This window comes from Aphis gossypii, chromosome 2 (assembly GCF_020184175.1).
Source record: "Aphis gossypii isolate Hap1 chromosome 2, ASM2018417v2, whole genome shotgun sequence".
Lineage (NCBI taxonomy): Eukaryota > Metazoa > Arthropoda > Insecta > Hemiptera > Aphididae > Aphis > Aphis gossypii.
The window spans coordinates 73,417,670-73,431,598 of record NC_065531.1 but is presented as its reverse complement, the minus strand read 5'-3'; positions in this window follow the sequence as shown (position 1 = coordinate 73,431,598).

The window sequence follows — 13,929 nt, the reverse complement described above, 5'->3', positions numbered from 1 at the left end:
ACCTTAAATCCTTTTGTGGCTTCGGTATACAATGTATACATTATAATATTATATAGAATTCCGTCTCTAGCATGACGACGACACAGCTGCACCAGAAGAGCCCGGCACTATATAACATTATAATATTATATAATACTACGCTATTCCGTAGGCTTTCTCAGATTAAAATTTTCTCCGCGATCTCAACCGACTGTACCTTCATCTACGATTCACGTACCTCTATGACTTATCCCTTCCGGGTCCCCGCGGACCGCGTGTCAGGTATATATAAGTACATAATACACCATTATAGTATAATATGTACCTACGCAAATCGGTACGCGCATAATATTTGAATATAAACGCGGAGCGGCTGGGTCTTGTTAATTCCAGGTGGCCCGGACAGCAGCATCAAAGGGTTACAGTATTCGGCGAGTAAAGTATATACATGTATTATAATATATTATTCACAAAAGGAAATCGTTGCCGATTGATTGACGGCGGCGGTGACGATGGTAATGCGATTGATTATTATTGTAGGTACCTATAGGTACCTACTATTTTATCGTACGCGTAATAATATAATATTGTATGCTGCAGGTGAGATCTACAGAGATTTGCATTTCCCACGGTGACTGTTGTAGCGGATCCTATACCATTTAATGATATATGATAAATAATCGTGCGTATGATTTTTGTAACTTCATACTAGGTAGGTATAAGAGCATAATATTATAAAATATCTACGTTCGTCACTGTGGAAATATATGTAAAATGATAATTTTGATATTATGATATTAGATATTTTTTATTATATTTTATAGTTGATAGTAAATTTCCGTAAATCAGTAATAGTAGGTAGTAATATATTTTAGTAAACTATAAAATATTAACTTTCAATCTGAGCATAGGTATTAAATAGTATACTATTCATATTAACCTAATCTAACCTAATTATTAAAATATAAAACGCAAAGATAAAACAAAATACATTTTATAAAAAAATAGAGTTAATAGAATAAACACATGCATTTTGTTTCAATTAACATCATAACTATAATATTTGCAAGTATTCCCTACACAAAAATATTGTCTTATAAGTAAACATTAATTAAAGTGTTTAAAAAAATGTTCATTATTTTATAAATCATTTACCATGGTTTTTATAAGAGAAAATTTGGTAGTGTCACTATTTCTTTTAAACTATCAGTATAATAAAAGTATGCTATGTATTACATAATATAATATTTGACAAATTTTGATTAATTTCCAATTGTGCTACCTGTATAATTGTGAATAACCACCTTTTAATGCACGTTTTGTTGTAACAGAAAAATAATAAACTTATTATACTGCCACGAAAACGAAGACAAAGAATGTATCTCTCATCGTGACATCGGCATTACATAGTAATAAAAGAATGATGGACGTTTGGTTCATTTCGCTATTGCAATTTGCTACAAAATAAAATATCTCGTGGTATAACCATTAATGTAAAAATATGCGACTTTTCGGTGTACCTAAAATGTTTAACAGTATAGGTACATATACATATTTTATTATATTATGTAATAAAAAATAAAAATTATAATATATTATATTATTTTATATATATATATATCAGGCACCGGCAACCCGCGGCCCGCGGGCCGCATGCGGCCCTCGGAACTTTTTGTTGCGGCCCTCCAAATATAATTCATGGTATTTAAAATTTTAATTTTGTAGCTTAAATTATTATAAAATATATAAATAATATTTAATCAATGCGAGATAAGCTATGATCGAAAACGTAATCTATCTTATGTAATGTATATATCGTCGATTACGACAAATACGTATTGGTTATGGCCTTAGTGGCTTAGTGCAGTTCGTTTCGAAACATTCCAACGTGAAGTTTAAATTTCAACTGTTTTATAATAACCTATCAAGCACAACTGCAATGTTAAATTCATAATATGTTTGTTGCTATCTGTAAATATATTAGTATTATTTGTTAAAATTATATTTTTTAATATTTTAATTTTGTATGCGGCCCTCCATTAAAAACTGAAACAAATTATGGCCCGTGTAGGTAAAAAGGTTGCCGACCCCTGATATATATAGTAAAATGTGCGAATAATATCACTAGCGACACTAACTGTATTGTGCACGCAAACTTTTGCAAGAATGACTTTTAAAGTTTTTTAAGTACGCGCCGAACAGGTAATAAAAAATATGTCAAACATTAATAATGAAAGCGTATTATATTATACGATTGATATTACTTTGAGGAATATTATATTAAATTAGTTTTGACGCCCGTAGTGTCGCTTGAATGAAAAAGACTTTTATAAAAGACTGACGGTCGAAAGCCTTTTGATATATTTATGTATGTATATAATAAATAAAATCCTACTTGCAACAGTAAGACGTTATAATATTAAATATATATATCAATAATACGTTTAAAAATGAAAAAAAAAATTGTCGATTGTTTATATTTTTGTGCGGATACAACACGATTGTGACACACAATATAAAAAAATTTCTATACTATCAATAATGATGAACACATTATATACCTACCTATATAATTATGGATTTTAACTATAGAGCGCACATGGACAGTGTTTGTGATAGAATTTTACACGTTTTACACGTATCTCGCGCGTATCGCTGCAATATAGAATGTATTGTAATATCCGAAACGATAATGTTATTATTCGAAACGTTTTCCGAAAACAACGGGCAATCGTCACCGCACAAAAGCGCTTCGTGTAAATTTTTTTTCGTTTCAGACCATAATATATTCGTATTTTTTTATCATAGGTAGGTATCCGTGATGTTATTAACGTACAACGATACGGTTTGCGTCATACACACACTGCAATTTTACCGGCCTAAGTGCGTCTCGTCCGAGTCGGCGGCACTGCACAAATATTATTACAAATATTATTATTATGTACCTATACCTACCTACGTCGCTGCACCGGGGTACGGATATCCATCTCAGACGGTCCCCGTGACCCGCACCGGCTCGCGGATATATTATAATATATTGTTACGCGCACGGGGTAGGCAGGTCACGTTGAGCGACGCACACGTAATAATATATACATATATACGTTTGGGCGGCGGAGAGCGAAACAATATACGCGCACACACATATCGTATGATCGATTTTCGCCCGTTGTCCCGTGCCGTGTGTGTGCGTGTGATGTGATGCGGTGGCCTCCCTCTAGCTCGCCGCCACCCCCGACCGCCGCCCGACACACTGCGCGCGGCCTCGTTCAATTCGCCCGGGCGGCCATCTTGTTTCGGGGGTGGACGGCGGTGTGCGCGCGCCCAGCACACACACACACGCGCACACACACACACACACACACACACACACACACACACACACACGACTACGCAGCACACCACGTTAGGAGCGCCGTCACGTATGCCACCGACGACGACGAAGCCTTTGTGGCGCGTGTGAGACCGATCACCGGACGTCCGCCGCCGCACGGCGATTTGGCCGGCGCAGACGGAGACTGCACGACGATCGTGTGTGGCACGATATTTCGCGAAAATATTGCTCGCGTTTTTAAAAAAAAATTTTACTGTAGGTCGGATCCAGACGGAAAGACTTTGTAATGCGCACGGAACACTTTGCTCTTTCTTAAATATTATACAACACTCATCATATGTCACGTTTGCAGCCGTTTTTGGCTAACTTCTGCTGCGGAGATGACGGAATTATCAGTTCCGAGCAACGATTTTCAAACCGAAATGTCGTCGAGTCCACCGCTTGATCGTACGTCGACCGCAGTCCTGAGCGAAAACCAATACTGCGTAAATAATAATAATAGTGCCGAGCTCAAATGAAAAATGATTTTCCATAGTTTCGCGTTCGCCCGGGATTGATAACAAAATGTATATATTATATTATTCTTTTGGTTTTCGACGTGTCCCGCCGCCATTCCCGTCGGTCCCTTGCGCCTCACTTTGACGTCAAACCCCCGTTGTTTTCACTCCCTCTCAACTATTCCGTCTCACCGTTCATAGTATAGATCTGTATATTTATATTATATATGTGTAGGTACACTTACTCTGCATCGTAGACGGTCGTGGGTAATGCATTTTCTTTATGTCAACGTCGCTATGTTCGGAGGGAGCCCGTGTGGGATCGGAGGTAGCAGATCCGGGAAGAATTGTCGAATAAGAGCTACAGTATATACTTATATAGACATATACCACTCGTATAATTCATATGTATATATACATACAATCAGACCAGCTCAATCATTCCGCCCCCATAAGCTGCTTGTTTTTGAATTTTTCGTTTTGTACGAACACCAGCTATAGGTTATATTTATAATATTATTTTTTGTCGTTTCACGTCATGTTCATACATTTTATTATTTTCAGGATAATTCCCCGAGTGTATGCACACTCCCAATTTACAACAATGGATTAATTTAAACTCTGATTTATGGAATTTTAGAACGTATTTAAAGACTTCATTTTTAAATTCTTGAGATAAATTACTGTACTATTCAAGGAGTACCTACTACTATTCGGTAGCGACACAAATTTATAAATAGGTAATCAAATGACAAACATTTTCCGTAAATTATACAGTTGATAATTTTTTTGAAAACGTTGATTTATCTAATTAAAAAATTGAATAGCTACCTATTTAGTCATTAAAGTAACACAATTATACCAAGGATAAAGCTTCTTATAAATGGCTTTGAAAACGTCTATACATTTTATGTAATACTAGATTCAATATTTTTTACTATTTTTATATTTTAAAATTTTCCGAAAAATTATCTGTAAACAATTTATTATTTAAAAAAGAGGCGAATGGTCGTCATTTGGACAAAAAGTAGTTTGTATCTTCTAGCACAATTGTTGAGTAATAAAAAAAAAAGAATTTGAATATATGATCTTTAAGTATATTTAAAAACACAAAATTTAGATTTAATTATACTTATAGGAATGTCTAAAAAAAATTCAAAATTTCAAATGTCTATAAATAGTTCGATAAAAGTCGAAATTTTTTGAAATTTTTTTCATATATAATAAATATAAATATTTGGTGAAAATTCAAATGTTTAAAATTATTTGTTTTAGAGTTACAGAAGAAAATAAAACAAAATCGATTTAGTCGAATGCTTTGCTTAAAAATTTCAGTTTTTCATTAATTTTTTGTTTGATTTTCCAGATTAAAATACTTGGAATTTTTAATGTTCACCTATTTAAAGTACAAACTAGATCTAATTTAAAAAAAAAAAACTCGAAAATAAGTATTTTTTTGACTATTTATGTGTATAAATACACACAAAAAACCAACATGGTTGTAAAATCAACACATTCTTCGTTCTGTTTAGTATATCTACAATAAAAAATGTTGATGGTTTTTGACGATTTTGTATATAACATATAATAAGTATACAAAAAACAAACATCGTAGTAAAATCAATACATTCTTCGCGCACTTTGTTTAGAATCTAAAATACAAAATGTTGATGGTTTTGTATATAGGTATATAAATATACAATATAATATATTATACTGCAATAGTACAATACGAGTATAGTCTCAATTTTTATTGTGAGTCCTTGACATATTATATCTTGTTAAATTTGTGAAAAATTATATTAAATCAAAAACGTTAGCAATTTCTTGTAAAACAAAATTTTACTGCCATGCAATACAAACAACTTATCATTATACGACCAGAAAAAAAACATTGTTGACCGCACAACACATTTTTACGATATTAACACGACAAAAGTAATCTAGGTTCGTGGTTTTTCTGAGTTTTATCACTTATAATATGTGTTTGCATTTAAATTTTGTTTCAATAAAGATTATGCGGAGTGGGACATGTGTACTTAATGCTTATTGCTTATATATAGATTTGTATGTATAGAGAACAGAGGTGTAGATATATATTTTATACCTAGGTACGAACGATTCTATTCTTCGAAAATACATTCGCGCCAGATTCAAAAGCTTGACGACGACGCCAGGAAATGATACCGTTATTGGATTCCAGAAGATAAATGGCGTCGCGAGACTGAATGACACTCATATGGCTGTATAGAGAATTTCATAGAATACACTTTATATATTATTAGTATGGGTAATATCCTATTCCCACTTCCTAGCGATCCTTCGTGTAAGTGCATGGTTTTTGTCAGAGGAAATGTCTTTTGTTCAAAATAGAGATTTCAGGAGATGATATTGCGTGTTATAACTTATATATATAGAAGATTTTGTACATGACGTATAGTTAAAGATATTTCCTAAATACATACTCTTGCACCTATACTTTACATATAAACCGCTAAGCGTAATCTAAGTTCTGAAATGAAATACTTACACTGTATAGCTTGACAACTCGAAATGCGGTTAGAAATTTGCTTATACCGATTAACACTATAAGTATGCTTTTGCTGTAATGATAAAATATCTATACAATATTCAAAACTACAATTTTTTTTTCAGAGGACAAATTAGCAGCTGTAGAGTTGTGTTTCTTTCACTTAACATTTTAAACTTTAAGATATATATCATGAAAAACATTAAATTATACAAACAACAGACTTAGTCGTGTGCTTTATTACTAGATGTTTATATTCATTTGAATGTCCACAGCAATATAATGTTACTTTGCAACTATTTAATCCTGTTCAAAAACTATACATAATATGCCATATAAATATGTGTGTAATATTATTAATATTATAGTAAATTAGTACCTAAATAATAAAACTAAATTTATTGTGTCCAAATTGATTATAATATAATATTATACACACGCGTCACTTATTTATTTTTTTCAGTGACACTCCTACCTCGTTTGTATAAATTGATTTTTTTACCTCTTCAATCTAAATGAGGTGGATATTTTTTCACGAGAATTAAGGACCTACTACTTAATATTGTATTGTAATTTATAAAAAAGTACAATAAATATAATATAAAACGTATTCTTAGTAGTTAAAAAAATATATGAACAGCTTTCCGTTATAAAGTATATTATTAATTAATGTGTACATTTTTCAGATACAAAAATTGTTATGCATGTTATAACTCCTTCATCCATGTTGTTACAGTCGTTAACTTTTAAACAATTTAATTATATTTTAAATTGATATTGATAATTTTACATAATTATTATATAAGTAAAAGTAATAGTAACTTGTAATAATTAATAATTTTAGTTTTTTTCTATAGTTTTAATTGTGAAACATCTCAACAATTTAAATCGATCTTGACAACTTTTACAAAATATATTGGAGAACATTTTAGAAAACTTATTAACAGTTAAATATATTATAATATATAATAATCAATCGTGTTAATTGTCGACATTAACATAATAACAATATAATATACTTAGCGTTTTATGCAGGTCAAAATTAAACTTTATGAAAATAACTCGACACTAAAATTTAACCCATGACAATAATTTTCCGTTTTCAAACCAATTTTAACAGTTGTCAGTTAGTAAGTACCATGTATATAAGTTCCTGTATGGTTATACAAATTGAAGTATCTTTTAATGATTCATATATACTTAATTTTAAAATATTTTATTCATAAAATAATTTGTTTTAACAAAAACGGTATTCTGTATTATACAATGTACATTAACTATGTGAAATTATATGTTGTCATGATGACAAGAATAATCGATTTTTTTTCATAAAAAAAATTGTAAATTTGTAAAACTACACAATATTATTATAGATAAATTTGATTTATCATATTATATTTATAATTTAAAACATTTTTTTTTTAATCCTATCTTGATTTTTAAATGTAAACAAAAAATATTTTTCAATAAATTTCATTTTAGTAAAAAACTGATCATTAACCATAAATATTATTTAAATTATAAAAATAAAAAATGTTCCAACACAAAAACTAAGTCTTATTTAAATTGTTTTTAATTTTTATGTTGATCATTACAAACCTCTCATGAAAAAAGTATAACGTTATATTATTGATTAATATATTATAGCTAAGTGCTTTAGGTAATACAATTTAAGTATTTTACAGAGTTAAATAGATTTAACTTTAACACAATTGCACAATAGGTATACAACGTTAAATACTAATATAGAAAAATATTGAGTAATATTCAAATTTATATAATATTATTATGAACGTAAAATATAATATTCTAATATTTTAAAACATTTACAATCTACATATAATATAAAATTATGTTATATTGCGGTTTTGCGATTAGTATTTTTTTCCTGACAACATTCAAAGGTTTTAAGAGTTTTGGACGTTTTGGAAATAACGGTTTTAGCCTTTTGGGTTATTACTATAAACCTGTATGTTATTTTTAATATAAAATAATTAAAAAGTTATAATGTAAAAATATTGCTACAACTGATAATTATTTTAATGGACAAATTAAATGTAATACAAATACATTTAACACAAATAAGAACTACGGGTTTTTCACATTACTTAAGTATCTTTTTGTTTTAGTGTATTAAATTTCCTATTAACTTAGGCACCTTATTATAATATGATTTAAAATGTAGTCTGTATGTAAATGCATATTTTAAAACCAAGGGTATTGTGAACTTTACAGCCTTTATTCTTTTCAAGGACGCATAATTTTGTAGTAGATACGTATATTCACTATACAGTTGTATAATATGCAAGGAAAACTTTTGTTTTTCGCGCCACGCGTTCAAGAAAACCGCTATATCCGAAAAAAAGAAAATTAAAAAAAAAAAAACCGTACAATAAACGTTTACGACCCCGAATGAAAAGCATACAAATTTAAGCGTATCTTTTTCCCTTCTTTTTCATGCATATATTTCCAGTCCAAGTAGTGTTGATTCGGATATGGATTTAGACACAAAACATTTTTTATACATGGATATAGGTATTTTAATAATATTAAAATGATTGTTAATTAATCTTTAATTTAATTTATATTATTTTTATTAAGTATAAAATATATAATATATAATATTATAGTAGCGATTATTTTCAAATTAAAACTTTGTAAAACTTAACATAAAACACTTATTTCTCCTATAAATTATTATTTTTTTTTATGTCTACGTTTTTATGCATTACTATCCTGCTTCATATACAATTAATATGATTTCAAATTCAAATAATTGATAACACTAAATTTTTTATTTAGTCTATTAACTGTTTAATGGATTAATTTGAGATAATTTTTATTTACTGTAAACATTAAAAATAAATTTAAAATGTTGGAAATATTGTTGTAACAGATAAGTGTTCAAATCATTATATTGTGAAATACAATTTACAAAAAAATAAATTGTTTAAGTAGTAAATAAAGTGTATGTGTTCACTGTTCCTTTTACTTAAGTTTATGTTTTAACTTTTTCATATATTTTATCTCTCAAAAACCAATTATTATTAATCGTTCATTATAAAAATTATGATTTGGAATTTTGTTTTATATTTTTAGATTATTATAGTTATGCCATATTTTATTATAAAGTGTATTATTTTTTTGAATACCTAGAGTCTAGGGCAATGTATTTCAAGTACATAATTCGTTTCATGTAATAGAAAATTCAAAGGTGAAACTTTTATTTTGCATTATTTAGTATTTTAAGGTCATTTTTAAATTTTTGTAACAAGTATTTAGTGTAAATTCAAAATGTTATATAAATAAATATTATTTTAAAAATATTTGCTTTAATAGTTTTTAAATATATATATTTCATTCGTAATATATACAAACAAATAAAAATATATACGAATTTTTCGATTAGAAATAGGTTCATTGCTATCACATCTATTTCTAGTCATTTTATATTTTCTAACTTTGTAAGTTTAGTTGAGTTGAAGTGTTATGTAAATTTAAAAGTTAAACCGTACTATTGCCTAAATAACTGAGGACCTTTAAAAAAATGTTTGTCATTTTGTAAAAGCATTATAACGTCGAAAAATCAATTTCCATACATTTTGTTTTGTTATTTTTCACTGTATTTTTTGATAGTTTTTAGAATATAAATCTGGGATCTAGTTATGTCGGAATATATCATATAAATTTATCATGATATCGTTTCATTTTTCTCAAAAATAAATGGTATTCGGAGGTTGTAGTCAAGGATAAAATATTTAAATTCATAGGAAAATGAATTTCATTTCGTTTGCCGTACGCCCGTACCTCACTCACTTACACCACTCGGTAAATAACCAACCAGGTGACAGTTCCTGGTAAATGGTTCATATCTAACATACACATGTCTGACGGTACGGTTGCCTGATCTACGTGTAATCGGGCGAAACATACATTTAGAATCAATTGCGTAATAAAATAACGTCAAATACTATAGCCAATAATATTATTGTGATTGTAATCACAAATCACAATATACAAATATGATAATAGTGTTGCTATTTTAATAGTAAATTCAATAACAATAGTTGGTATAAAAAATAATATTTGTGAAAAGAATTATAATACATATTTTATTTTATTTTTATTTTTTTTGTAAGACGTTAGTTAACTTACAATAAAAATAAATTTGATTGCACTCGTCAAAAAATCGTCGTTATTCTTGATTGCAAAAGGTAAAATGTTTGAGAGTGAATATCAATTGAAAAATTAGCAAAATATAGTTTTAAGATGCAATTCAAACACAATTCAACACTTGTCGAATAATATTATACTATTGTGCATAATAGGTAATAAAACAACAAGACTCTGCAGAAAAAGCAACATTATTGAAATAAAATGTATTTTTTAATAATACCGATCGTTTATTATTGTACACGATTTACATTAAATCTACCTATGCATTTTATTTTAAGCTCACTTACCGTCGTCGATAATATCAAACGTGTTAATTAATATAATTTAACTATTATCGTAACGTTATGCGCAGCCGCGGGCGACTTACTGCATTGCTTTGAAATTGTGTACGAACAAGGAGCAATCGTATAGGCAATTCTCGGCCAGACGTGTCACATCAATGGTCTATGCGTATTACGCGGAATATTAATATAATTATTTTATTATGATCTATTATATTATACCCACGCTAGGAATATGCAATAATGCGATTATTGTGCAAAACGCGTTAACTCTAGCCATGTATTTCTCTATTTTCGCCCTGTTTGTAATTCGCAGTGAAGTACGTACACCGCGTGGTACGGTCGTAATTATGTTCTACTCCGATGGCCTTAATAATCTCCAGTAACCGCCTTTATTGCGCGCGATACGCATAAAGTTTAGAACACTCAAAAGCGCCACATCCATCTTCTTAATAGAGAAAAACTTTCTTTTACTAAAACCTGATTATACTATAAACTTTGGTAAACTATTTGACCTAAATATTATTTAGTGTAAAACATTTTCGTCATTTTCCATAAACGAAAATATTTTTGTTACTGTGTATAAAGTGTTTCGATTAAATCGACAAATTAATTATTTACAAAATCGGAACGGGGTTTGATTTAATTTTTTTATTTTCACTTCAATATCGTGTTGAAGACGTACACGTGTAATAATTCGTACTCGTTTATTGTAAGTGATTGTTTTGAATATTCAGATTTTTTATACAAAGTGGAAATTATATTATACACATTTAAAATACATGTCGTGTTGAAATATTATTACCATAATGGCAGCGTATGCTTTTTTTAGGAAATAGTCAAATTGTTTATATTTTATAAACTACCTAATTTAAGTTGATCATAGTGGTTTAAAACGACAAACTAACACAAATGGTTATTTAGTCTTATGAAGTTCAAAAAAAATAAAAATAAAAATAACTAATTCGTTAGTACCTACGTTACTGTAGTATAATAATATCGTGGACTGCATTTGATACACATTCACATACTTACAACAGATTAAAAACTTTTCCCCTCGCGTCTCAAATTTGTAATATTACTTATAATTAATTTATTTTAGATTTACAATTTCCACAAAAAATATATTATAAATGTAGTCACATGTTGTGTGACGCAATACTTTTTACGTTATTATTATAATAAAATCTATAAAATCGAAAATTAATTTATGATTTTTATTTCTATTTAATGTAGATAATTTCAACAGATAATTATTTTAACTGCAGTTTTGTTCTTTTACGGTGTAGAAACGAAGGGGTGGTTATTATGATTTTCAACCTTCAACAAATTGTTTTTCGGATTAACTACATTCCCTCATATCCCTTAGTCATCCTGTTTTATAACCTTGCGGTTATTTTTTAATTTGCTGTGAGATATAATCGTAAATTCGTGAAACGTTCGATGTCTGTGTGCGCACAATACCTACCAACATCGTTTCAGTTTATTAAATGACCGCGTGTACCTGTGCGGATTCATGACGTTTATTATTATAAAACTTGATTAAAGAATTTGAGCTGTATATGTATATCATCGAACGTATTATAATACAAACGAGCGCGTGCAAACCGAAGCGATTAAGTTCGTGATAATAGACGATTTTTTTACGCGTCTGACAGTTTTATTACCAAAGTCATTTGGAGCAGTCATTCGAGAAACGTTTATACGGGGTAAAGGGGATGGTTATTATGAGTCCGACCGAGTTAATCGGGAGCAATGTTTTTCTGCGCACACATTGACACGCGACTCGAAGAAAATAGTATCAAACACTGTATTATATATGATTATTATTGTAGGAATGCGATAAATCGATACGACAGGGAAAGACAATTAACATGAAAATAGGTTTAGACAATACGATGCGAATATTGCCCGTATATCGATGTGATATTATTATTGCATACGGAAATTAATTATAATAAATAATAGTATTAATATTATAATAATAATCGTTATTGACGGAGGACGCCGCCGTTGTGCTGGTGGCAACCAAACATACGCCGCTGCTCACACGTAATAGTAATAACAAAATTAATAAATGCAACATTATTACACTTATACAATTTTGTTTTTCCTCAGTAAAAATCTATACGCTTTGTTACGTTTAATTAAATACTATGAAAACAACCAAAATATTTTTTCTAAAAATATTAAATACATAAAATATATATATATTTTTATGTAAGTATTTCATAGTCTATTATGAAGCGTGAAGTACAGTTTCAAAAGTTGTAGTTCAGCCCATCACCTACCTAACACGTGTATGTGTACTTTTTTTAAATATCAGTATTAAATTGACAATATATTATAATACGACGAGTGTCTAATAAAATATGTTTCAAGTTTAGATGTAAATAGAAAAAAATATATTGATATTATCACCGTGGCTTTTTGTTTGACTTAAACCTACTCCAGCAATCAGCAGTATCTACATACATATCAATATGTTCAAAAAATATAATTAAAACAAATATATCGACGAAAAAACACTCTGTGCCGGCTGTACCTTTTAACTGAGTTGTAACAATATTATATATCATCGAAAATTATTAGTACTATTATATGTAGGTCGAGGTTTCCAATGCATTTCTCTATCCACGACGTGCTGCACGTTTGCGTGCAAAGTATAAAAACCGATTACTTCTCTCTTCATTTTTTTAGAGTCATTCTCTTAATAGGTACACGCCGTTTCTAGGTATCACAACTCGTGTATATTTTAAAAGGTTTGTGCACAACTATCGTACTTCTCAAAATAATATAAAATGTAATAGACTGCAGCATTGGCAGTAGTGCTACAGCAATAATGCATGATACTCGTATACCTACGCATTCGTCATGTTCGTTTTTGATATCGATAAAATATGCAATATTTTTTGGCCGGGAAAAAAAGATCAGTCAGTGTGTCGAGCAGATACTAAACGAACCAAATACGACTTTTTTCGATGCCAATTTATTAAAATCGAATTTGATCATTATATAGATTGATTAATGGTTATATTATACAACATTAGAATAATAATATTAATAATAACGCGTATATACCATAATATTATTATAACCATAGTATAATTTCATTATACACACATTATCGTA